General features: G+C 35.2%; 1 protein-coding gene across 1 annotated transcript in view; it reads right to left on the bottom strand.

The window, feature by feature from the left end:
* LOC145665201 (uncharacterized) overlaps positions 1–3,453 on the bottom strand; it is a 160,112-nt gene extending 156,659 nt beyond the window's left edge. The window contains exon 1 of the mRNA XM_081732486.1: positions 3,273–3,453. The gene's annotated coding sequence lies outside the window, so the exon portion shown is untranslated. The remainder of the gene's footprint in view (positions 1–3,272) is intronic.
* Between the last annotated feature and the right edge of the window lie 20,958 nt (positions 3,454–24,411).

Genomic DNA, 24,411 nt, shown 5'->3' with positions numbered 1-24,411 from the left:
ATTGTAGATTCTGATTCTGCAGAAAAAAAGTTATTTACTTCGATCGGTAAAAAACAAAATATGTAAAATTCGTTTCCTTCAAGGGAAACTACCATGCTTTATTGAGTAATGATTTTCCCTTGAAATAAAAAAAAAAAACTCTTTTGTCTCAAACTTGTTTCTCGAAGATGAGTAAAATTTACAAAAATTACGTAAGATTCGTTTTCTTAAAGGGAAACTACTATGCTTTATTGAATAATGATTATTCCCTAAAAGAGAAAAATAACTCTTTTGTTTCAAACATGTTTTTCGAAGATGGGTAAAATCGGTATAAAGAAAAAACGTAAAATTGGCTTTCTTCAAGGGAAACGACCCTGCTTTATTGAATAATGATTTTTTTCCCTGATAGGAAAAGAACGTTTTTATCTGAAATTTCCTTTTTCAAATCATCGTTGTTTTTACAGTCGGTAGAACTTTGGAGACATAATAGGGGGCAATATAATATGTAATTGCTTGCATCTGATTGCTTGAAAGAGTAATTAAAAGTTCAGTTTCGAAAAAAAAATAAAAAAAAATGTAATTTTGACAAGATTCTAATTTTTGACAATTTCCAAGATTCTTTTATTGTCTGCCATTTCAGGCAAAATAGGAGTAGACAAAACAAATATCATTATTTCGCGTAAAATGATGGATATAAATCTCATCATTTACTTTTCATAACTGACTCAGGTAATCAGTTAAGCGAACGAGGATTAGGCTAAATGACAAAAGATCCGAATTGATAAGTGATATTATAGAAGGAAATCCTAGTGACCTTGATAAAGTATCATTACCTACGATAAGCATGTCTTTTCACATGGATATATACAAAATATATGGGAGTAACTTCAGAAAACAGTCTAAACTTAAAACATATCAAAAAGGTCCAGAAAAGCTAGTATTGCCATGTTGAAAATCAGGCAAATAACAAGAAATATATAGATCTTAAACTAAAAGAATCTAGAAACTCATAATTCGATCAATATTTATGTATTGTTATCCCACCCCACAACATACATAAAGACATTGGATAAGAAACATTGCATAAGAAGAATGTTTCAATATTACGCTATTACAAGTATGACACGCTCTTAGATGGTTTTCCTTTGTTTTTCTTTCAGTTTTACAAAGGAAATGGCAGGGTGGTACCTAATATTATTGACATGTGTGGTACCTTTCAATCTTAGTCCGTTCTAAATACAGATACCGACACCTACTGACTAAATTATAGTCCTACAAGTATGTAAAGTCCACTTTTATTTATCCCCTTCGTTCGATCGTCAACTGTTTGCTCTTAATCACAGAAATTTCTTCGGAACGGATAAATAAGGAAACTTTAATGTTAAAAATCCACATGTATATGTGAATTAATGTGGAGGATGACAATCAATCAGAAAAGTAATATTTTTAATTTGGAAATTTTAGAAGAAAAACACAATTGATTGCCAATTTGAAAAATAGAAGAAAACGTCGAGAATTAAAAGAAAATAACTCAAGATTGGGAAACATAGAAGAAACACTTCCAACTCGAACTTTTAAGAGGTTAAAAAAGAATTTTACTAGTCTTAAAGCCTGCCGAGAAGTAGTATCTTAATACAAAGAAGACATTCAGCGAAACAGGAATACGAAAAAGGAAGAAAAGTCTACAAATTTGCCAACCTCAAACCAATCGCCAAAAATATACATCTACTCAAGCTAAAGTACTTTAATAAACAATCTCAAAAAGGATTCTCCCATAACCATTTCCAGGATGAAGACTAAATCATACAGATTGATCAGTTACTCTATTAGAAGGCTTAGGGGCTACAACCATTAAAACAAGAAAGAAAACATTTTAAAGAAACATATAATTATCTAATAGCACTACCATACTAATTAAAATTTCATAACAGTGTTTTTTTTTTTTCGTCAAATTCCGAGATTCCGTGACTTGGAATGCTTTTCATGCGTGCGACTGCAAGTTATATACCAACAACAACAACAACAAGCAAACTATCTAGAAACAAAGAAAGAAAGAAAGAAAAACCCCGCACCTAAAAGACAACAAACGGGATCAAAAAATTAACAACACTGCATGAACTACATTAGGATTGGGATAAGGAATTAGATTTCTGAGCTTACGACATCTACGGCCATGTTACATTTTTATGAAGGATGACGTCCTTCAGCAATCACACTGTCCAGTGAATTGGAGAAGAAACAAATAGGGAAGTAAGGAAGCGACCTGGGACCATTCATTATGTTAGGTACCATCCCTGCATTTGCCTAGTAAGAATGAGGAAAAATTTCACTCAGGAGCTGGCCTGAAAAAGCGGTTACACCTTTCCGACCGTGTGTCCCCACTGGAAATCGAATAAACCAAATCAAACGCCTTTCTAAGTTTTTCATACTCATTGTAACATGTACACAAAACAATGAAGGCCCTTGAACGAAGTCGCATTGATAAAATAATAATAATAATAATAATAATAATAATAATAATAATAATAATAATAATAATAATAATAATAATAATAATAATAATAATAATAATAATAATAATAATAATAATAATACATATTTTATCGTTACTAGCTAAGTAAAGCGTATCTATTGTACTAGTCCTTGTATTCAACACTCTGAAGCTATATAATGTTTTCCTTGCTTACCTTGTAGTGATAAAGTTATTTAGTGATGTGATTTCCCTCAAAAGCCGTCTCTGATACCACATATAAGGAGTGAATAAATGAAAGCTGTTCGGCATCCTAGTACGAAAAGTTGATAACATAGGATTATATCTTTCATCTCCTCAAAGTAAGGAAATAAATTTTATTTAATGTTCTATTGCTTCTAAATAGTAATCAGTACTAGATAAATTTTCTCTCTTCGTTAGAAGTGATAGAAAAATTATAAACTTATTTATCAATGTGACACTGCTGAATATAATAATAATAATAATAATAATAATAATAATAATAATAATAATAATAATAATAATAATAATAATAATAAAATAATAAACTCTTTTTCTTTAGCATTTCTATCCAACACGGTGTAGAGGCATATGCCCCATCTACTCCCCTCCGCTCGGTTCTGTTCCTGATAACTTTATTTGAATAAGAGTCACTAAAATTTGCGAAATTATTCATTTTTTTTTTTTTTGTAGCCATTCTATTTAAAATACATATAACGAATATACGTACTATGTGTTAATTATATTGTAAGTTACTGCTTATCCTAAAGAAATTATTTTTTTAAAAAAATAGTTGCCTTACCTTACATTAGAAATATTAAAACTTATCAATAAAAACTTGACACGAACCTCCTGAACTCAATACTAAGTATGAATGACACACAGCTTTATCCTTGAGCCGGTGGTTGGTTGCTACGGACACAAGAGGCTGTCGTAGTGAATCGCTATGGCGAGTGTGTGTATGCGTATTTTCTGTGTATGGGAGAGGCGGAAGAATCTAGTTATGTAATACCAATTGCAAGGCAGCTATTATCAAGAATATATCGCTTTATCATTGTGTTTACTGTAGTATCTGCTAAGCTACAAGTCATTTTCCCAAGTCATTTCATAGAAATGACAAAATTACAGATTCACTAGTTTATTATTAATGTTGCAATAACAGAAAGAAAAGCAAAAATTAATTAGTATTCTTTTATCTCTTTTTCTCAGAATCCAATATATTAACAAGCTTAGTTTTGCATGACATGGAATTGCAGTATCTCTGTGTTATGTAATTGAAACTGAAAACAGCACACATGTAACAAAATAATAATAGCTCGTATTAGTTTAGTAATGATTAGTGGTGTGTGTATTGTAGAAATGAGCGAAAGTTATTATTATCATTATTATTATAAAAATTTTATTGCAACCGCATGATAGGCAACATATTTTATCTCTAGGCTTTTCTCAAACTACAATAGACGCATATCTTAAAATGCCACTTTATTTTTATTTTAAATATAACTTGGTAGTTGTTTTTCTTTAACTTTTAATTTTTGACGTCTCATTGTTTTAGGAATTGACTTCAACTACAGTAGAGTTTATCTTATTATCAATTCATGTTAAATAGTTAATCATCATTTATCTTTTTTGCTATATTATAGTTTTAAAATAATGTACGGTAGAATGTGATAGAGTGCTGTATTTTGCTGCATTTTGCTGCATTTTAGGTGTTCTCAGCACGTAAAATAAAGATTATTATTATTATTATTATTATTATTATTATTATTATTATTATTATTATTATTATTATTATTATTATTATTATTATTATTATTATTATTATTATAGTCTTATTCTTTACCAATTTCATGTTTTACAAAAATCTTAGATCTTTTTAGAAACTTTCGCAGAAGATCGCAGTTACATGTTTCACTCCCTCATTATTGAGTGATTTCAATACCAAACGCTAGGAATTGTGGGAGAGCCTCACAGAACATATAGAGCCTATATCATATTTTATCAAAATCAGAGTCATATTTACACATGGGCGAACATAGTGTGTGACCAAGGGCGGCAAGTTTTGGAAAGCGGTAAATTTCCTCGAACCAATTTTGACTCATACTTCTTTTCAGAGTACTCATATCGATGAGTAATCAAATCAACCACAACTTTATTAACTGAAACTGAAAATTATTTCATTTATTGTAGTCTATATATTTTATTTTTCCACTTCCACTGAAATATTCATTATTATTCACTTCACTGTCTCAAAGTTTTTCCTCTGTTTTTTATTGGTTTCGAGAGGCGGCATTTTCTTAATGGCTCGGAATGACAAGAATGCTGCTGATCAAAATTAAACTATTTTTACGTAAGCTTTTGTGCTACGAGAGCTATGATATTTCCTAAATCTCGAGGAGGGCGGTTAATTCAACCTCTCATTCTCGACTGACTAAGTCGTGAATGACTGAAAAGTTCGGAAACATATGCCCCATATTTGACCAAAATCGAATATTTGTTTGCGAAGAATATCCTGGTACAGATTTCTTAATTGGAAACAAGTATAAATTCATGTTTTAGGGATGGTATCGAGACGAGACGTACGTTCGTAAATCGTGATTAAACCATAACTCAACATATCGAAGCTTACTCGAGACGAAACCGAGATCGAGACAAGACTAAGTCTAGTTTCGAATGTCTCGGTTTTGTCTCTAATAGAATATCGATAATAATAATAAAAAAAACTATTCAACTTATCTTTACTTGAAATTCTCGCACTGTTACGTTACTTATAATATGCCAGGACAACTTCAATTAGAGAATCATAGTCATAGGCGTATACAAGACATGGAATGGCTCAGTGGTTCGTGGGTCAAGATTTGAGTGGATCGTGTGTCAGCAGGACGTGACGCACTGCGACCCTCCAGCAACCGTTGAGTCCTCTGACCCACCGACCATTCTGTTCAGTCATTGTAGATCGCATCTTCTGAACACTGATGTACAGGGCCAGGATCTTGTTGACCTAAAATTTTTTAAAAAGTGACCTATAAATTGACACTAAAATTCCTGTAAAATGACCCTAAAAATCACAAAAATTGAACTTAAAACTTACGTTTTCTCAAACTTTTATTTCGTTAAACTTCTGTCCTTATCCAACTGAATCAGGTTTATACTTTGTATTCCTATTTCTGCGAGATTCATCTTAATATTGTCCTTTCATCTGCGCCTAGGTCTTCCTAATGGTCGTTTTCTGATTGGATTTCCAGTCAAAATTTTGAAAGCGCTCCTGCTTTCTTTCATTCTCGCTATACGACCTGCTCACCTGAGCCTCCTAGACTTGATAACAATAACAATGTTTGGTAAATAGTGTAAATTATGCAGTTCCTCATTATGAAGTTTCTTCCATTCCAAATTTGCCGTTCCTCTTGGGTCCGAATATTCGTCTCAGGATTTTATTCCCAAATACTTTCAGTTTGTGTTCTTCCTTTAAAGTAAGCGACCATATTTCGCAACAACACAGAACACCAGGCATGATTATCATTTTATATGTTTCGATCTTCAAATTCCTCGACAGAATCCGCGATGACAAAAGATTTGGAACTGAATAATAACACGGATTCCCTGCTTTCAGTCGACATTTAATTTCTTCGTGGATATGATTTTGCTCTGTTAATACTGGTCCTAGATTGTTGAAAGTATCCACTTTATCGAAAATATTATTTGATACTTTGATGCATCCATAATTTTAGTATTATAATCCCAGTGAATTTCCATGTATTAGTTTTTTCTGCATTTTCTTCTAACCCTGCAAGAGTTTAATAATGCCTCTGCATTTCCTTCTGTTGTTCTCCTATCTTCTAGTAGATTTACATCATCAGCATACGCCATAACCTGGTGAATATCATTTAGCTCTAGGCCCTGGTTGCTATCTTTGATTTTCCTTATAGCGTACTCCAGAATAAAATTTAATAATGTGGACAATGCATCTCCTTGTTTCAGGCCATTCTCAACGAGGAAGCTCATGGACAAGAATTTTCCTACTTGGACTTTACTTTGGATTCATTTAAACACATCTTAATTAATCTAACTAGCTTTACTCGGTATTCCAAATTCTGCAGTTGTATAATATTTATCTCCTAATAGAATCGTAAGCCGTTCTAAAATCAATAAATAATTGATGGGTATTGTATTCCCATTTATTTTCGAGTATTTGTCCATAGTAAATATCTGGTCAATAAAATTTAATAATGTGGACAATGCATCTCCTTGTTTCAGGCCATTCTCAACGAGGAAGCTCATGGACAAGAATTTTCCTACTTGGACTTTACTTTGGATTCATTTAAACACATCTTAATTAATCTAACTAGCTTTACTCGGTATTCCAAATTCTGCAGTTGTATAATATTTATCTCCTAATAGAATCGTAAGCCGTTCTAAAATCAATAAATAATTGATGGGTATTGTATTCCCATTTATTTTCGAGTATTTGTCCATAGTAAATATCTGGTCAATAAAATTTAATAATGTGGACAATGCATCTCCTTGTTTCAGGCCATTCTCAACGAGGAAGCTCATGGACAAGAATTTTCCTACTTGGACTTTACTTTGGATTCATTTAAACACATCTTAATTAATCTAACTAGCTTTACTCGGTATTCCAAATTCTGCAGTTGTATAATATTTATCTCCTAATAGAATCGTAAGCCGTTCTAAAATCAATAAATAATTGATGGGTATTGTATTCCCATTTATTTTCGAGTATTTGTCCATAGTAAATATCTGGTCAATAGTTGATTGATTTCGTCTAAATTTACACTGATAATCTCCAACAATTTCATCCACTTATGAGATCAATCTTGTCAATAAAATGTTTGAGATGATTTTATAGGATGTTGACACAAGAGAAATGCCTCGATAATTATTACAATCCGCTTTGTCGCCTTTCTTGTTAATTGGAACAATGATTCATTCTTTCCACTCTTGTGGTAATTCCTCCTTGTTTCAGATAAGGAGAATGAGTTTGTGTATCTTGTTCCACAATTTTCCCCTCTAGCCGAAATTAACTCTCCAGAATTTCGTCTGCACCCGGAGATTTGTGTTTCTTTAATTTGTTTATAGCAACTTCTACTTCTGGTCGGCTACGTTCTGAAATTTATGGTTCTGTTGTGCATTTCCCTTTCCCCACGAGCATTAGTTTTTGACTGTGTTTTAAGTAAAGCATAAAAGAAATATTTCCATCTATTCAAGATGCTATCTGTATCAATAAGAATTGTTCCGTCGTCTCTCTTTAATATATACGCGCGAGGATGATAGTCTTTCTTAAATTCATTGATGCCCTTGAACATGTCTCGATTTTTTCTTTTACTATTATCTTCAAGTTCATTAATTTAAGCTTTCAAAAATTTACGTTTCTCTCTTCTACACATTTTGGAATTTCCCGTCTGTCAACGAAATTTAGTGTAGTTATATCGTTCGGATTTTGTAGCCAACACAATTTCGCCTATTTTCCCTTCTGCGTTAGTTTGGCATTCCTGAACGAAGCATGATTTGTTCCTACGTATTTCCGTGTGCCTCAATTTTTCTGCTGCTGAAATTTTAATGCTATCTCTAATTTGAATCCAAGTATCCTCAACATTAGAGCTCTCAAAACCTTCTAAAAACGAGAATTTATTACCCTTCAATCCGGTATTTCCCTCTCGCCTGGTTCTCCTCTAATTTCTTTAAAGTAAACCTCTCTGTTTTCAGATGTTGAATATTTTCTTTATCTTCTTATCACTGCTACTAGGTAGTGATCAGTGTCACATTCAGGATCTCTGAACGAGCGAACATCAATTATGCTAGACTGTCTTCTTCTATTTACTAAAACGTAATCAATTTGATTGTGTGTTTTTCCATCTGGTGAGGTCCATGTGTATTTATGAACGTCGCGATGTGGGAATTCTGTATTCTTCACGATAAGCTTTTTGGATGTTCTAAAGTTCAGGAAACTGACTCCGTTGTCGTTACTTTCCTTATGCAGACTCTTTCCCTATAACCGGTTTGAAAACATCCTGTCGCACTACCTTCGCATTGAAATCCTCTAATAGAATTTTCATATGGTGTTGCGGGACTTCGTCAAATACCCGTGATACTTCTTCTTAAAAAAGTGTCTCTCATATCGTCATCTTATCTTCTGTTGGGGCGTATGCATTTAAAACAATAGTATCATATCACCGACTCCTGAGGGTAATAAAAGAAAATCTATCATTAACAACTTCAACCCGTTTAATTACTGATATTGAAAGAATTGAAATTAAAATGCTATTTGAGTGGTCACATACAGAATAAAATTACAAGAGTTTACAATTAGATTATTAATGAAACTTAATGCTGTCACCTATTTTGAACATTTTAAAAGTATATGGTTTCTAACGTATTGAAATTTCATTTCTTATCGATAGTATGAAACGTTACAAATAGTTGTATTGTAAATTTCCGTAACTGTTCTTCAAATGGATTTGTGTACAACCAAAGGTAGTTTTGAAAGTTTAACAAAAATTCCAAAATCCGCCTCTTGAAAACAGCTCTTATTTGTAAAAGAATACATAATGATCGCTTTTGGCTGTTGCAATGGTCTGCCCAAGCAGCTTAATAAAAACCAGTGTAGTATAACAATAGCTGCTGCTTTTCTTATAGGTAAAATAAAGGAAAAGAAAAACTTGGTGTGGTGAGTGTAGGGGGCGTCGAATCATGCTTCGCCCCGGGCGCCGAAATCACTAGCTACGTCTCTCTCTCTCTCTCTCTCTCTCTCTCTCTCTCTATATATATATATATATATATATATATATATATATATATATATATATATATATATATATATATATATATATCGTATATATATATATTACGAAGCCATAAAAGTGCTACAAACTTTTTATCTCTCCTTGGAATGTAATTTTAGATATAAATTTGATATTTGCGGTTAATTGTGTATTCTGCGTTTGAAATAACTGCAATAATGTAATAATCACCACATATATCTGTTTTTCTCACTCATACCCTCAGACTAGTAGACAGGAGAGCTGGAAACTCTTAGAATATTTTGTTCTTAGTTATCCTAAATTTTCAAGACAAGTTTAAAATACTATGTACTAGTATACATTTTTCATATAATTCAATTTTACTTTCATGATTGTAGATCTTTAAAAAGGAACTTCAATTCTGTCGAATTAAATATTAAAGAAAGAAGTCAAACTATTATTCCTGCATTGTTAAATAGATTTCCTTACATCCATAAAATAAGGAAAGGTATTCCTGATAATTATCTTTGATTCAGTAGTTGTAGTTCAGAACAGATACACGATAAAAAGCGTTACTTTTATTCAAGTAAAAGGTACAGGTATGAGTTCCATTTGAGTCAGGTTCAAGGACAGTACTTCCTACTTTATACTTCCATGACCAGGAGTTGATATGGCCAGGACCACACTTCAGCCTCCTTTACCATCGGCTTTTCCCTGCATCCGCTTTACCGAGACTGGATGAACTCCTAAGCCATGCTTGAACTGGGGTAAAACATACAATGTAAAAAATCGTTGTGTTATTTCAACGATATGCCTATGTGTTAACATGATTGTGTTAAAATATAACAGAAACAAGTGGTTAGAACAACTCAATCTCCATTTGCAGTTGTGTGTCAAATGCCTGTAGTTGAAATGACACACAGCCTGCGTGTTAAATTAACACAAGTGTAGAATCTTCGGTGTTGTTTTCTGCGTGATTGCCAAATATGTTGGGCATCTAATTATAAAGGCTGATGAGTTGAAGCTATAGACAAACACAGTAGAAAGAAATATTTAAACAAATCCAGGTATACGCAAAATTTCATCTCCCACATTTGATGCATTTATTGCTTCTTTTTCTAAGCGATTGTGCACTGTAAAAAATCGTTGTGTTATTTCAACGACATGCCTATGTGTTAACACGATTGTGTTAAAATATAACACAAACACGTGGTTAGAACAACTCACTCTCCATTTGGAGTCGTGTGCATCATGGCTCCAAAGGTGAACCGTTTTTGGAAGGGCTACGTAATTGGACGTTTCCACGCCAAATATTCGGTTTCTAAAATTCAAAAGCAGTGCAAAGAAAATGGTTGTGCATTGTATTCGACCTCTATCAAGAACCTAATTAAACAGTATAAAAAAGAAGACATACCAGGTAAGCATTCACCCATTAAGGGGTCGAGGAAGCGAGTGTGTACCACAGTGACTACACAAGTAGCTCAGAAGTTGCGGTGAATGGCCTTACAAGAAAATCCCCCTCCGTAACGTGTGATGGCAGCTCGACTCCATATACCACAGTCAACTGTTAACCGCGCCCTGAGTGGGAAATTAAACCTCCGGAGGGTCATTAAAAGTCATGGACATTACCTAAGTGCGGCCCATCGCCGTGAGAGAAAGACCAACAGCAGGCGCCTCTATGAACGCCATCTATCAGGAAAAGTGGAAGTTTGTGGCCACACTAGATGAAGCATGGGCAAAATTGTGGCAAAATTCGCTCGATAACTTACACTTCGCGAGATGCAAAAAGCCATCCTGCGTTCATCCGTCATTGCAAAGCAACTCCCTCAAAGGATTTATGGTTGTCGCCGGTTACTCTTATCAGAGCAAGTTAACAATTCGTCAGGTCCCTAAAAACTGTAAAATCAACTCTGCATTCTTTCAGCAACATATACTGACCCCAATTTATACAGAAGATCTGCCTCGTTTGTATGGGCATGCCATAAAGCAAGTGTCTGTGCATATGGATAAGGCCTCCTCACATACATCTCGTTCTACCCAGAACTTTCTGAAGCAGATGGAGACAGACACCGGCATTCGTGCTACTCCATTTCATGATATACCAGTGAAATCACCAAATGCCAGTCCCATGAATTTTTGTGGGTTTGGTCTACTGAAAAGGGCACTTTCTTCTCGTCGTGTCACTACTCTCGGGGGCCTGTGGAAAGCCTGCCGGGAGGAATGGGAGAAGATTCCACTTCCTGTACTTCGTCGTAGCCTTCTACAGTGGAAGTTACGGTGCAGGGCTATTGCCAGAACACATGGCCATCACGTTGAGGTCAACCGATGGTGGTCCCATGGATTTTCATAAGGTTAGTGCTATTTCAAAATTGGACACATATACGCGGATCGACCTTCTGTGTATATATATAGTTATTATAAATGATTCATCAGGTTTTAAAGTCTTATAACTTCAAATATTTAATGCCCACCTACTTTTACTAATAACCAATAGAAAGAGCATACTTTAAAGTTTTGTTCATGTCACTGCAAGTCCCGTTGTGACTCACCAGGTGGCAGGGTTATAACAGTTTGCAAAATGGCAAATAATCAACACAAAACATTTTGTGTGATGGAATATGTGAAGACAGAAATCTAACCGAGACGAGAAAGAGTTGCCAATTTTCGACTCGAGACCGAGATTGAGACTGATATTTCTCAATTGAGACGAGAACAATACTGTATGAAGTCTTGTTTCATCTCGTCTCGTTATCATCCCTTTACCTTTGTGGCTCACTGATTGTAATTTAATGTAGAAGGAATTATTGGAAAGCATCAAAGTAAACACCACATGCGCCATATTGCTTCAAAATCAAACACAATATTTACGAAAACCGTCTTGGAGCATACTTTTTAACTGTGAGGGAACTCTCTTATATTCTTGGCAGACTTTAACTCCATACAATTGAATGATTGGGAACCCTAAGGGGCTCTGCATACATTCTGAGAAGCTGATGGTTGTAAAATATTAAATTTCAGTAAAACACTATAAAGCAAGACGTGACTTCTCCTGTTTTGATTAGGGTCGTCAGACAACATTCCCTTAAATTCTCATAGGTGTTTTCTTTCCTATGAGAGTGAGCTCCCACCCTTTATTACTTAAACATCATTTCAGGACAGTATAAAAACAGAGATTAAAAATTTACACCCAGATAGGGATGTTTTATCAGTATCGAGTATTTTTTATATAGTTTATACCGAAAATTTTTGCATGTATGTGCAAGCTTACAACATGGAGTGGATTTTATTCAATTACTCTTGACTTATTGCCCCTAAATAATATGATATTTCAGATTAGAAGAAGGTATATAACCAGTGCTACTATTCAGCCGATTCCCACAGGTTCGTTAGAACCGGTTGTTAAAATGTTTCGAGTTCGCAGAACCGTTCCTTAAACTCAGAAATAATAATCCGCCTTTTGCAGAGTCGTTTTGACGTATGATAGCGTCATACTAAAGGCTTGACTACTGCAGAAAACATATGTTAATGGACCTCTTTAGTATGGCACTAATCACGCGTCAGAACGACTCTGCATAAGGCCTAATAAGTTTTACCCACACTGTAAAAAATCGTTGTTATTTCAACGACATGCCTATGTGTTAATATGATTGTGTTAAAATATAACACAAACACGTGGTTAGAACAACTCAATCTCCATTTGGAGTTGTGTGTCAAATGCCGGTAGTTGAAATGACACACAGCCTGTGTGTTAAATTAGCACAAATGTAGAATCTTCGGCGTTGTTTTCTGCGTGATTGCCAAATATGTTGGGCATCTAATTATAAAGGCTTATGAATTGAAGCTACAGACAAACACAGTAAAAAGAAATACTTAAATAAATCCAGGTATACGCAAATTTTCAAAATGCAAACCGCGCAATGTGTTTTCAATTGTTTTACATAATGTTTTTGAAGAAATATGTCAACAGCGAGAAACAAAATCGTATTACTGTGACACTTCTACACTGCACTAGAGCTCACCAGTCAGCACCTACGACTGTGCTTCAAAAATGGCGGAAAACAAGTAGAGTCACGATTAAGAGGCAAACATATTATAAAGGGGCCCATAGACGATCCACGGTTTGTGCAAACATCATGTTTTTGCAAACACTGTGTTTGCGCAAACATTCGGCCATACACGGTTCAACTGTTTGTACAAACTTCAGTTCAATTTTGAGTTTGATCGCGTAAACATGTCCACTGAAGCAGCTCGTTTAGCGATAGTAATTGCTTGTGCTTTGGAAGCGAAAAGACCTGCGAAACCAAAACGTAAGAAGAGGGTGTGGATGAAAGAGTGGTTCAAGAAACGGTCTAAGTTTAGTCATCAAAATTTACCTAGGTAATGTCCGAACTTGAGATAAGTTCGACTGTGGACTATAAAAATTATTTACGAATGGATTCAACTACATGTAGTGAAATACTGGAAAATTGATTTTATTCCTCACTGACTCTCTATCCGCCTTCTAATCTATCTCCAATTCTCATATACCGCATTTTTCAGATTCCTGTTTTTATAATCTTCACTCTTTACCTTCCACAGTTCAGGTAAATTTCGATAAAATTCAATAAATTCTCTTCAGAATTCTTGATTCCTATTCATTGACGTCATAGCGCAAGAAATATGCGTCTGTACACTAGGCCTCTTACTCGGAAATAAAGCTCGTGTTTGCACAAACATGCCCATACACGGTCCACGTGTTTGCGCAAACATCATGTTCGTGTAAACAATTTTTGAATGAGTTCGATGTGGAAAAGGTTTGCAAAACGTTTGCGCAAACAGTTCATACAGCACCATACACGATCAAACTGTTTGCACAAACAGCCTTGTTTGCACAAACAGCCTTGTTTGCACAAACCGTGGACCGTGTATGGGCCCTATAAGGATATAGATAAGAGTTTCCTATCATTCTTGAACAAGATGTTGGTGAAGGTTGTGTTTTGCACCATCAAGAAATACTTCACAATAGACGGCAAAACTTTTTATGAAGATTTCCTATATGAAGTGTTCTGTAGTTTACTATTCTTATTTTAAAATTAGAATCTTCGGTAAGTGTAAGCATGCACACCACATGGTTTTCCAACACCAAGTGGTTACATCAACACCACACACGGAGCTATTTCAACACCGAAATAGGTGTCGTAGTAACACAGAAGTGGAGTAGAACTAACACCAAAAAAGGTGTTAATCTAGTGGTCTGACCTTGAATTTTAACACAGGAAGTGTTGAATTAACACCAAAATGGTGTTACTTATACGGCTTTGACCTTGAATTACGACACAGATTGTGTGTTGAAATAAGAAAATGATGTTGAAGCAACACAGGGACTTGTGATATTGATACTTGACATGGTGTAATATTAACACAAAATAATTAACACACTACACACTGTGTTACTTTCTTCGTGTTGGTGCAACACTGCCACAAGTAACACTCAACACTTTTCCCCACACTACTTACCCTGACATGGTGTCGAATCAACACCGAAAATACTAACACAGGTCAGAATTTAACACCGCTCAACACTGGTTGTGTGTTAAAGACGTAACACACCCACTGTGTTAAACGCCAACACCGCGGGGTCTGTGTTGAACTAAAACCGCATAGTGGTAGTCACGCTGGAACCACTGTCCAGTGTTAAAATTGAGTTGAATTAACACAACCATTTTTTACTGTGCAGTTATACCCAGGAACATTAAAGAATAAGAAATTAATCACATGAGTGTAGTACTGAGGATTATGCGTTTCAGACACTAGTATAGTGTCTGAAACGTATACATACTACTATCAACAATTGTCAGTCCATTGCTGGATTAAGATCTTTCCAATATTTTTAATAACCATCTATCTTGGAAAATTCGTTTCCAAGATATTCGCAGTGCTACCTAATTTCGTCACACCACCTTGTATTAGGATGTTGTGTATCCAAAACCGGTTGCAAAAAAAAATAATAATAATAATAATAATAATAATAATAATAACACCATTGCATATAAACACTGTTCATTAAAATCGAATAAATTTTAGGGGATTTGGCGTACAACAGACAGACAGACGGATAAGCACACAAATTCCAGGTTTAGGGTTTAGGATTTAGATTTCTGGGCTTTCGGCATCTAAGGCCATTTAGCCCGTCACGTTTGAGGGATGACGTCCCTCGGCGAGCATACTATCCGGGAAAAGGGAAGGAAGAAAGATTGGTTAAGGAAGGAAGCGGCCTGGGACCTATAAGTTAGGTACCACCCCGGCATTTGCCTGGTGTGAATGAGGAAAACCCAGGAAAACCTCATTCAGGTTGGCTGGCCTGAAAAAGCGTTTTACACTTTTTCGACCGAGTGCCCCTACCGGGAATTGAACCCGGAACCGCTCGGCACAGAAATTCCAGTTGACGCTTTGCATGTAGCAATTTTATTAAACGAAATGCAAATGAAGGTCAATCACTACGTTCCTGCATTCTTGACCAACCTTCCATAGAATTTCGTAGAGTAATCTCAGTTTACATCCACGCAAAAACTTGCTTCACAACGTATGTCCTTGTAGTAACTGAAGTATTGTAATTGTTTGAAACACGCAATGCATATACACGAAATGCAAGGAATATATATATATATATATATATATATATATATATATATATATATATATATATATATATATATATATATATATATATATATATATATATATATCAACCCTTTCAGTTTTTTTAACAATTTCTTTCACCACGAATATCAATAAACGATTCTTTCGTTATATGGGCACGGTTAATTTGTGTGATCTTAGGCCTAATAGTACTCTTACTTACTTAGTGACTTAAAGTTTAGATGAACTAGATTATATTTAGGAAATGTTACTTCTTGTTAGTCTTTAAAACTTTAAATAATATCTCCGATAAATCCATTTAAAGTTCACATCTAAAGAAAAATGAAATAAAAGATACGGATGATCGCATTAATCCTTTTCCTTCTTTCCATTTATTAAATAAAATTAACTTACTTTTCAAAAACATTTATTTATGAAATATTAACAAAATTATATAAGGCGTTTTCAGGAAATTTCCAAGAAAACTTACCCCAAAGGTAACCGAACAAAACTTAGATCTTTCACTTGAAATGACATTATGGTGTTTATCTATAAAATGTAAACAAAATCGCCTGAGTATTTTTTTTTTAAGAAAATTATCCGGAAAACTCATCTTAAGAATTCACTACTTCTTGTGGATATTTTCAGAAGGAGCGACTCAGACCACATTATAAGATTCTTTATGAAATGTGAACAAAATCGGCTGATGATTTTTTGAGAAAAGTGTCTGAAAAAACGAGATTTAGATTTTTGAGTTTAGAGTCCCTTTCAGCAGCGAGGCTATATAAGACACTTTTCAGAATCTAAAGCTTAAGGTGATATCTCACCATATGAGCTCCCGCCGGTAATAGAACTCGGATCTCCTACGCCAAATGCGCCTAGGAAGACCCGAATGCCTTTGGCATGGGAGGCTCTAATTCGATTTCTGGCAGGAGTTCATGTGACAAAAATTTACCCCTAGAAAACAAACTTTCCATTGTGAATATGCTTAGAAGAAACTAGTTATGCCACATTAAAGGGTTGTTAGTGAAATATTTATTTGTAAAATTTGAACAAAGTGGCTTGAGCAGTTTTTCACAAAAACGTGAGAAAAAAAATTTGAGAAAAAAAAAACTTAATCCAAGAGTACAAACCCCTTGTTTTTCTAGAAGAAACAGCATCAGAAAAATTAAAGTTGATAAATGTTGTTTCTCAAATATGAACAAAACCGGCCGAGTATCTTTTGAGAAGATCACCTAAATAAAATTTACCACAAGAGCTAAATACCTTTTGACTTTTTCAGAAGAAGCAGCTTACGTCACGTTATAGCGTTGTTAACAAAATATATATATTTATGAAATATGTATAATAATCATCAGCTGAGTTTTTGAGAAAATCGTTCGTATAGCTTAGGGTCCCATTCTCTTGGGGCCACTCAAAAATTTAAAGGAAAAACTTGATTGTGCATTTCCAAAATATAAGATAAAAAGTAAAATAAAACCTATATACAGCAACAATATTTTGTGTTGTGTAAACTCTTACGATGCAAGTAATGAGACCCATCCTGTCTATAAATACTCATTTCTGTAAATAGGGTGCCTACGTTTTCCTTGCACTGGATGCATGAACAATATAGCTTATATTTACTATACACACACACACATACACACACACACATACACATACACATATACATACACTAGAGACCTGCACGGGCCGAATTTTTCGGCCCGAGCCCAATCCAGCCCGAATGTACCTAGGCCATGCCCAGCCCGGGCCCGAAAAGTTTTGGAGATTTTCGGCCCGAGCCCGGCCCGGCCCGGTGAGTTTTTAAAAATTCTTGGCCCAAGCCCGGCCCGGGTCCGAAAAATTTTAAAAGTCTCATTTTGTAACATTTTTCACGGGCACACTTCTTCAACGTTTGCCTTCATTCTAATTATTGTTTAACGAAAGTCAATAATTATTAAAGAATTGCAATTAATCAGCCCTAGCCCGGCCCGACTTGAGGAGAAATCAGTGTCGGCCCGCCCAAGCCCGGCCTGGCCCAAAGAAATAACAGAGTCGGCCCATGCAAGTCTCTAACATACACAAATACAGCGACAATCTGTCGTTGACAAAGGACAGACGTAGTATAAAGAACTCCAAGCTTAGGGCTTCATCAAATCGAAGTTTAGCTCAGCTCACCTCCCAAAACTAAACTAACCCTTTTGAAAATTTTCAGGTGAAATGGCTTACGTCACATTACAGGATAATCAAGTAAATATTCATTTATGAATTACGAACAAAATCGTCTGTTATTTATGAAAAACTCATCCGTAAAACACCTCAGAAGTAAAATAAGATTTTAAGAAAAACAGACATGACTTGACGTACGTCTGTTAATGAAATATTTGTCTATAAAATATGAACAAAATTGCCTGAACCGTTTCTCAGACAATCTTCAAGAAACTTACCCTTTTTGGATATTTTCTAGGAAAACCACTTATAACGTAGTATAGCCTGCTAATGGCGTATCGATTTATGAAATATAAACAAAATTGTTATAACAGTTAAAGAGAAAATAGCAAATTTTGGTTTTAATCCTCCAGTAAACCACTCCTATTTTTAGGGATAAGAGAAAAATTCAAAATACTCTCTTAGAGAATCTTAGAAAGTCCCTAAGTTTAAAATTCGGATACGTTGAACGGTTTTCCCTCCAGGGGAGTGTACATACATCGGGAAGAACGAACAGACGGACATAATAATAATAATAATAAAAATTTCGTCATAGGAAACCACGAATGTGTAAATTTGTTGATAAATTCCATTACTTTCACAAATTGCATTCTTTCTTCTCTTCTACCAGAGGGGGCGCGGTGGCTCAGTGGTAGAGCATTCACCTCCGGTGCTTGCGGTCCCTGGTTCGATCCCAGCTCGTGCCGTGTGGACTTTGTGCTGGACAAACACCGTGCTCGTGAGTTTTCTCGGGGTACTCCCGTTTCCTCCCACTTTCTTCATTTCACTCATCTCTCATCATCACCGTCTCCTTTAGTCTAACCGGCATAAACGTTGGACGTAAAACTTAAAGATTTCATTTCATTTTTCTTTTCTACCAGAGCTTGAAAGTAAAAATATAGAGAAATAAATTAGCATATAAAATAATAGGATCGGACGTACAAAGGGTATGTGGAAACATCACTGAAATTTATATTATTAAAAGTAAGCAGGATACATGTGCTGCGAATGCGTTACTACCTCATAATCTTTCCGAAATGATGCATTCTTAATCACATAAAGTTAAAAAAAAAAAAAAAAACTTCCAAAGTTTTGCAAATTTGGGGCTCGTGTTCGACAGTAGCACCGACTAAATCTGAAATTCAATTATACCCATTTTCCTAGCTTCTAGCAACTTAAAAAATATGTATGAACGGGGTTTCGAAAAGATTATATCTTCCCTGTTGCTTGTCATTGACTTTTCAATTTCATTTTCTCATATTAGCTACAAAATGTCTACTCAGACATACAGAGAACATAACAACTTTAGTTGGAATTCGCGAGTTTTGAAACTTGTATCGCATCCTTTCTGATTTCGGCCTTTTCAAAGTCCATGTGTCTTGCGTTTCACTCCGCTTAATGCAATTACCATCATTTCACTCGCCACATTTAATTTACGATGTCATTGAAGAATTATTAAGAAATTTGTAAAAAAAAAAAAAAAAAAAAAATGTATGTATCTCTGTTTTCCCTTCCTAATATTCACCGTTAGATTACCTTCTTCCTATCCATGAAGAAATGATCAGGCCACTGCTTATAACCCTTGTCGTCGTACATATTCTCGACATCCATTCATCCATTGCACATAGCTTCATGAGTGTACTCCTTTGTTTTCTAACTAACAGGGCTCCAAATGTCTAAACTCACCCTAAATGGCCCCAGAGCAGAATATTAACACCCTCGTCGCAACTAATATCATATATCCTTGTGTTCTGTTCCTGCACTTAATTTCATCATATAAATTACATAACATGTTCAGGTCACCTTCTTCTATATGCTTAACGTTCGATCCCAGCCCCCGCCAAGTGAACTTTGTGGTGGACAAACACCGTGCTCGTGGGTTTTCTCGGGGTACTCCCGTTTCCTCCCACTTTCTTCATTCCACCATTTCACTCATCTCTCATTATCACCGTCTCCTTTAGCCTAACCGGCATAACCGTGGGACGTAAAACTCAGAGATTTCATTTCATTTTTCTATATGCTTAACCAGATAAATATATCAATCCATAAATAAATCCTGATACCCATCTCCCAATGATACTACCAATAAATGAATGCTCATGGCCCTAGAGAAGGCGTTACCTTCTGTGGCCTGCCCATCTTCGGATGAGTAAAATTGCATTAAAAAATCCATATCATTCGTTCCAAACTATTTATATTTTTTCATCTCTTATTTTCTTATTATATTTTTGTGTAGCACATAGTGATGCATTCTGATTTGTGGGGGGGCAACGAAAATTTACGGGGCTGGCCTCCAAGCCCCCCTGGTTGCAGGAATATTATCAATGAAATCGACAAATCAAAATCACAGTACATTTCCCTAATCGTCTTAGTCATGTACTCAATTCTTCAAATTTGAGACAAACAGTTTTCTGTAAACTTCTGCTAATATTTTGGTTGTTTGCATTTCACATTTTTTGATTGTAAATGTGTTCAGTGGACCAAAACACAAGAAAAATTCGCACATATTGAAGTAAGAGCTAGCTGTTAATCAAAATGTAGGGAGAGACATATACGTAGCAAAAGAGCGAAGGAAGTACAAGTAATACTGACAGTTACCACTTGTTGTCTACTTCTCTTAATACTTAATTCCAAAGTATCTGCAATACACTCGTCCTAATGCTAACAAACCCTAGACGGAGAAAACCTTGTACAGAAATATGAGCTATTGAAATTTGTTGCGAATAGATTTTTCTTTCTTTTTTTTTCTTTATCAGAACTCCTGTATACAGGGTGTTCAAATAAACACCGACAACGTTTGGGAGATGATTCCTGACACCAAGATAAGACAAAAAGTATAGACCAACCTGGGTGCAGAAATCCAGCATTTCGGAGTTATAGGCTGCCGAAAATATGAAAAGAAATGAACTTTAAAAGTCCATAGTTCCAATACAAATGGGACCTACCGTAGTCGGGACAACACTTCACTTAGCAACTAATAGTCTATGTGCACTATCCAAATATCCAACTTCCGCAACAATTTTTATAGAGGTAGTTGGTGAGTACTTCAAATTATATGCTCTATAAAAATTGTTGCGTAAGTACCTTAGGATTCTGAAACATGTATTTTTGGATAGCGTACATGTTAGTTCCTAACTAAAGTCTTGACCCCACTACGTTACGCTCCATAGTTTTGGAGCCATGGGCTCTTAAACTTCTTTTTTTTTATGTTCTCAGCAACCTATAACTCCGAAAGGAAGCATTTGTGCACCCAGATTGGTCTATACTTTTGGTGTTGTCTAGGTGTTATGAATCACCTCCCAAACGTTGTCAGTGTTGTCTTGAAACACCCTGTATATTTCCTTGTCTGACCGTGTGTGTGTATCCTTCCATCCGTCTAGAATATAAAAAATCTGAAGAACTATTTCATGAATAACTACCAATCTTGGACAGGATGTAAAGGATCAGAAGTTAGGGATCGAGTTCATTGACGGAGATGATATTCAAACCGGAAGTGGTAGAAATGAAATAATTTCCGGTTTTAACGTTGGTCACTATACAGAAGAAATTGGTAATAGATACCGAGAAGTGATCTCCTTCAATTGATTAAGTATCCCAAGTGTACATTTAATCTGCATTCTTAATTCTCTGCTGAAACCAGAAGTGATATAAATCCACTACAACTTCCGGTTTCAATATTGATCTCGATAAGAGATAGCCAGAATCGGGTTTTAAAATCGATTTAGCGCTTCAAGAATAGGTATCATGTTCTCTCTTAGCCTTCCATTCAAGGCGGAAGTGCTAGAGATCAACCAAGTTCAATCGTTAATTACTACAACATAAAAGCGGTAATAGATAGCGAAAGGCTGTTTTCAGCAATCAATTAAATCTCCGAAGAATATATTCCATCTTCCACCCTGGTCTCTTTACCGAAATCAGGAGTGATAGAAATTTGGTACCAATTTCCGTTTCGATATTAATTCATAAAATGTCACGCCATACAAACGAAACATCTTAGAGTGATACACGTGACACAGCTACTTGTTATCGCCTCTAGATTTCCCTCCAAACTACTGACGACGAATTTTCACCGCTAGATGCGATTGTAAAACAATCAGATTTAGCACTAAACACTTGACGTTGGAAACACTGAGTTGAACTTTCAATTTAATTGCAAGTGCCTGCGTAATATCTGACGTAACGAAGCACAAAGTTAACCTTGACATTTCATTTGCTGATGTCCAATGGCTCAGCAATAAAAGCACACTTCCTTTTCGGAATGATTTCTTTTTTCTTCTTTCTGTCTATCGCCTTGTTTCATGACAATCAAATTCTCCGGCACTTTCGTCTATCATTGAAAGAAATATTCGTCTTCTATTAGATTCAGGAAGAGGGAGGGGGGTCATTCTATTCCAGTCTTTGCAAAATTCTGCGCACAACGCAAAAAATCCAAAACTTAATTATAATTGCTATGCCGATTATCGCAAAAAAAAAAAAAAAATGTGATGCGTTGACGCAAATCGTTACATACATAATGTGCCCCTTGGTCAAAGAAATCGAAATACAGTGCTCTTTGACCTGGATGCGTGCACAGCGGTGTGTAACTGCAGAACATTAACGTACATCACAGTAGTGACGAAATCTGGTTTGGATTCCTGCAAAATGTACCCCTTTCTCCCAGGTTTAGGGGTCTAAACTTGGGCGTGATGAACAAATATTATTCTACATATTTTTCGTTTTCAAAATTCGTAACTTCTCTCGTTTTTTTCTTACTCTTTAGTAGCATACATAGCATTTTTCTTTTTTCTTTTCTTTCTTTCGTTTCTCATTTTTTCTTTCTTTCTTTCTTTCTTTCTTTTTTTTTGTTACATTTTCAGTACACCACTTGTACACCTTTGAAATGTTTCCCTGTTTCCCATCGAAACAGAAAAAATAGATTTACAAATTATGCTGAAGGTGTACTAAAGGTACTTATATTGATACCCAATGACTGGAACTAACTCCTTGTTGTTACGAGTACTGTGTAAATTGATGATAGTTATAAAATCAGCAAGCGAAATTTTAAAATATAGTAAAATGTAGTTCTTTGAAGATTTCTTTGACGACCTCTAGATTATGGTATACATACCATCGCTGCGCCCTCAGAAACTGCTACGTGTAATTTTTTTAGTGTGTTTTTTTTCTGACATACGAGCATTTTGGTATAAACCATATTCGTATAATGACCCTTAAAGGGGGAAATTGTTCATTTACGGAATAATTACGTTATAAAGGGAAACCCATCATGTGACGTAGCGGTCACTATCATTCTGGAGTACGCAAAGTTGCCTTTATATGTTAAAATGGTGACATTAATACACGCACAGCAGCTGTACCTATCTGCTTCGCCCCCCCCCCCTGCCATCTAAAAAATAATAAAAACTTATTGTTAACAAGAGCGAGAAATGATTTATTGATATGGATTTAGCGTACAAAGATAGATTCTTTCAATTTACAAAAAAACAATCATCACTGAAAGTTGTACCATTGCATCTCCATAAAGCAAAAATGAAAAGCAGAAGCGGGAAGGTTACGGTTATGGTCATACAATGTCACAAAAATAGTTTTTTCTCTCTACCCTTACTCTGTGTTGAAACTGAGCATTTGCTAAATTTACCATTTCAAGTTTCTATGTTGGAAATGAAATCTTTCAGTTTAACGTTTAACGTTTATATCCTTTAGCCTAAGGGAGATGATGATTCAAGCAAGTGAATGAGAATGGAAAAATTGGTGGAATGAGAAGATGAGAGGAAACGGGAATACCTGTAGAAAACCCACGGATACATTGTTGTCCACCACAAACTTACTTGGCCTGGGATCGAACCAGGGACCTCCACGTACTAGAGGTAAACGCTCTATCGTGTCCCCTTGCTTTCAATATTGGAACTTCACACAGCAAAAGCGGTTGGCATGAATCCAGCATTTCAAGACTCGGTTTGATCTCCGTTATTATTCCTCTACATAAACCAGAAGAGAGAATTTTAACCATTGCTGATTTTAATATTGGATTCCTGTCTCTACAAAGCAAAAGTGGTAAAAGATAGAAAAGGATTATTTGTTAAACGTATGATTCAGCTTCCCAAGAATAGTTTTCTTTCCGCCCTTTTGCTCCTCAATTAAAACGGGAAGTCATATCTTATATGTATATGTATGAAGTCCTAGTTGAATATTAGGTTCTTACAATTCAGAAATTTACTCTGTTGTTCTTTTTAAATATTTTTTTAAAAAAGGCATTAAGGTTCCAAATTTTCAAGCTGCTTAAAATATTATAAAAATAGCATACTATTCCGGTGAACTTTTGTTAAAACTCGTTTGATGAAATTGCCCGTTCGTGAATTAATCGTAAGCTATCTC

Source organism: Thermobia domestica, chromosome 11, assembly GCF_964235325.1.
Source record: "Thermobia domestica chromosome 11, izTheDome1.hap1.1, whole genome shotgun sequence".
NCBI lineage: Eukaryota > Metazoa > Arthropoda > Insecta > Zygentoma > Lepismatidae > Thermobia > Thermobia domestica.
This window is presented reverse-complemented; position numbering and strand designations above follow the sequence as displayed.